At 37.7% G+C, this 4,261-nt stretch overlaps 1 non-coding gene across 1 annotated transcript; it reads left to right on the top strand.

The window, feature by feature from the left end:
- The first annotated feature begins 1,957 nt into the window (after positions 1–1,957).
- Positions 1,958–2,064, top strand: LOC121213482 (small nucleolar RNA R71). Its single transcript, XR_005908863.1, has one exon. It is a non-coding gene; the product is annotated as a small nucleolar RNA R71 (small nucleolar RNA).
- The last annotated feature ends 2,197 nt before the right edge of the window (positions 2,065–4,261 follow it).

The raw sequence follows: 4,261 nt of genomic DNA, 5'->3' as shown, positions 1-4,261 counted from the left end.
TCGAGGAGTTTATACTCCTCATTCTTGCTATGAATTTTATCAACGTAAGGTTTAAGACGAGTACTATTTACCTTGAACGTGCTGAATTTGGGGTGATTTACCTTAACCGTACCGTATGGAAAAATGGTAGTTACCATAAGAGGGGTTTCTTCATTCGGTTCAGAAGTGGCGATTTGAGGATCTGCTGCATCTAGTAGTACTTTGTCTCCAACTTGAAGTTGATTTGGTGAAGCATTGAGCTTGTTCTAGCGGAGTTTTGGTTCATTGTGTTTCCTCAGTTTAAATGTTAACCATTCATCTAACCCTTCGATTTGTAACATTCGATCTTCATGTGTAGATCCTTTGTTGTGGATTGAACATGGCTCATGTGTGTCCTTCGATGTTATTTCCTACAAAATAGGTTGCACCATATGATCAGTCTTAGTAGAATAATTTGTACAATCACCTTCAATTTTCGATGTGTTGTTCGGGTCGCGAGCTTGAAGGGTGATTGTTTCATCTCCTACATGAAGTGTGAGTTCACCTGTGCCAACGTCAATAATTGTTCTAGCAGTTGCTAAAAAGGGCCTTCCCAAAATTAAAGGAACGTTACTATCCTCTTCTATGTCTAGAACAACAAAATCAACTGGAATATAAATTTGTCAATTTTAACGAGTACGTCTTCAACAATACCCTTAGGAAATCTGACAGTTTTATCTGCTAATTGAATGCTCATCCTAGTTTGTTTGGGTTTCCCTAGACCTAGTTGCTTAAACAATTTGTAAGGCATAACATTGATACTAGCCCCTAGATCAGCCAACACATTATTAACATCTAAACTGCCAATTAAACACGGAATTGTAAAACTCCCTGGATCTTTTAGTTTTTTGGGTAGCTTATTCTGAAGAATGGCTGAGAAAACTGCGTTCAGCTCCACATACGACCTTTCATCTAACTTTCGTTTATTTGCTAGAAGCTTCTTTAAAAATTTGACTGCGTTTGGCATCTGCGAAAGTGCTTCAATAAACGGTAGGTTAATATGTAGTTTCTTTAAAAGTTTAAGGAATTTACCAAATTGTTTGTGTGAGCGGTCTTTCTTTGTCGCATTGGGGTATGGCACACGAGGTTTATATTCTGGACTTATCGATTTTTGTTCGTTTTGGCCTACCTCATTCTTACCTTCGCTTACCACCGGTTCTGGCCTTGGTTTTGCCACTAACCCTTCCTCATCTTGAATGGCAATTGTGTTGAGTTGCTCCCTTGGGTTAGATTCAGTGTTGCTTGGCAGGCTACCTTGTGGTCTTTCGAAAATCAATTTGGCGAACTGTCCAATCTGAGTTTTGAGCCTCTGGATTGATGCTTGTTGATTTTTGAGTGCCGTCTCGGTATTTTAAAAACGAGTCTCTGACATTGAGATGAATTTGGTTAGCATCTCCTCAAGGTTCGGCTTTTTCTGCTGCTGGTATGGTGGTTGCTGAAAGCCTGGAGAGGGTGGTGGTTTCTAATTTCCTTAGCCTCCTCATGAAAAATTTGGGTGATTCCTCCAACCTGCATTGTAAGTATTGCTATAAGGATTGTTTTAAGATCGAGGATTATTACCCATGTAATTTACCTGCTCGTTCTCCATATTGTGGCCATAAGGTGGGTATTTTGAATTGCTCGATCCACCTCTATTTTCTTCGCACTGCATTACTGGGTGAACTTGTGAAGAACTAAGAAAACCATCAATTTTTTTAGTCAAGAATTCTACCTAATTAGAGAGCATGGTGACCGAATCGATGTTATAAACGCCAGCTGTTTTCGTTGGCTTTGTCCTCATGACTTGCCACTGATAGTATTCAGTGACATCTCCTCTATAAATTTATAGGCATCTTTAGGTGTTTTATTATTGATGGTTCCACCAGCAGTTGCGTCAACTATTTGTCGAGTCGAAGGATTCAGGCCATTATGAAAAGTTTGAACCTGTAGCCAGAGTGGTAACCCATGGTAAGGGCATCTTCACAAAAGGTCCTTATATCTCTCCCATGCATCGTAGAGTGTTTCTAAATCCATCTGCACAAAAGAAGAGATATCATTACGTAATTTAGCTGTTTTAGCCGGCGAAAAATATTTTAGTAAAAACTTTTCGGTCATTTGTTCCCAAGTAGTGATTGAACCCGTTGGCAACGAGTTCAACCACTGTTTAGCTTTATTTCACAATGAAAAAAGGAATAACCGAAGATGAATGGCTTCATCAGAAATGCCATTAATTTTAAATGTGTCACATAGTTCCAAAAGGTTTGCCAAGTGAGCATTGGCATCCTCGTCCTACAAACCATCAAACTAAACAAACTGTTGTATCATTTGAATTGTGTTAGGTTTCAGTTCAAAAGTATTTGTAGCTACAACAGGTCTAACTATGCTCGATTCAGTTCCTGTTAGAGAAAGTTTAGCATAATCATACATAGTGCGCGGAGTAGGATTCTAATTAACAGCAATCGCAAGAGGTAACAGATTTTCTTGGTTTTCAGCCACCTCCTCGATTATGGTTGAAGTATCGTCCTCTTGCTCTTTCTCTATGTATCGCAAGCTTCGCCTTAGTTCTCTTCGGTTTCTGTGAACTGTGCGATCGATCTCACTGTCAAAAAGTAATGGTCCTATGGTTTTCCTCTAGTCATAAACTATAAGAACTTGCCAGAAAAAGGGAAAAAGAAGAATTAGTAATAAAAATTAGAATAAAATTTAAATTAAAGTAAAAGTAAATGGCTAAAGTAATAAAAATCGAGTGTTCCTAATATATTAGTTCCCCGACAACGGCGCCAAAAACTTGATACATGATATTCATGACAGGTTTTAAATATTTATAATGAATCGTTCTTGAAACTAACTATTATCACGATGAAGGCAAGTGTACCTATTGAATAGTAGTATAGCTTTAGCAAGACCGGATTATCGAACCCAAAGGAACTAAAAGTACTAGTACCAACTTCCTTTTTATTATCTAGCCTAAAAAAGAAAAGGGTTTTGTTTATCTAACTAGTTAATTAAACTATGAAATCACAGAAAAGAAATTTGGGGAAAATACTTTTTGGAAAACTCTATTGATTAAGAAAATACCTAAGGAAAAATCTACCTAGACTTCACTTGTTATTGCACTTTGAATCGGATGATTTATTCATTCAACTTGTTCTGTAGAGATCCCTAAGTTATATTATTATCTCTATCGAGACTAACAATGTCTCACCCTAGATTGAATAACTGAAATCTCTTTCTAATTAATGCCCTAGGGTTGCATTAATTCAATCTATGGATCCCATTATTAGGTTTCACCCTAATCCGGAAAAATCTTGTCACCCTATCTCTAAGCGCCCAACCAACTGCGCTTAATTATGAAAAATTTACTCTTAGACAGGGTTTATTCCTCCTCTGAATAAGAGCTTAACTTGAATCAATATCCTAGAATATCAAAACAAGAATTAAGAACACATAACTAAGAACAAGTCAAATATTTACCATACAATTTAGATAATAATAACATGATTCGTCTTAGGTTTCATTCCCCTTTGGTATTTAAGGGTTTTAGTTCATACTAATGAAAGAAAACATCTCAAAAGAATAAGAATAACAAAACATTAGAAAACCAAAACTCTTGAGGGAATTTGAAGGGAGATCTTCAGTCTTGATGGTGAATCCAGCTTCTGATATAGATCGGTCGGCTTTCCTTCAGTAATTCCTTCCTTCCTCCTGTGCGTCCCTTCTTCTCCTCTTCTAGGGTGTATTTATAGGCTTTGGAATGCCTAAGAGCCCTAAAAATTGGCCTTTTTCGAATTGGACTAAACTTGGGCTTGGCAGGGACACGCCTGTGTGCGATTGCTTAAGGTCGTGGTCAAGGTTGTTAAATGGGCATGGACGTGTGATCTACCCGTGTAAATTGTGCTTTGAACTTGCCAAAGGACTCGACCGTGTGGTCTGTCCGTGTGAGGAAGTCCAGGCCGTGTTGATTTTGTACGTTGGCCCATTTTCTCCGTTTTTGGCCCGTTTCTCGTTCCTTTCCCTCTCCTATGCTCACCTAAGTATAAAACATGAAATTAAGGCATTAGAAGCATCGAATTCACCAATTTTAAGGGAAAATCATCCATAAAATGTGCTAAGCATGGGACAGAAATATGTATAAATTACGGTCTATCAGATGAAAAGATGACATCGCTTTTCTTTTTATTTTATTTTTAGTCAAAATTAAACTACTAACTACACCTAACTTTGACTTTTCTACTCCTATTTTTCTCTATGGCTGGCCAAGCCT

This window comes from Gossypium hirsutum, chromosome A13 (assembly GCF_007990345.1).
Source record: "Gossypium hirsutum isolate 1008001.06 chromosome A13, Gossypium_hirsutum_v2.1, whole genome shotgun sequence".
Classification (NCBI taxonomy): domain Eukaryota; kingdom Viridiplantae; phylum Streptophyta; class Magnoliopsida; order Malvales; family Malvaceae; genus Gossypium; species Gossypium hirsutum.
This window is presented reverse-complemented; position numbering and strand designations above follow the sequence as displayed.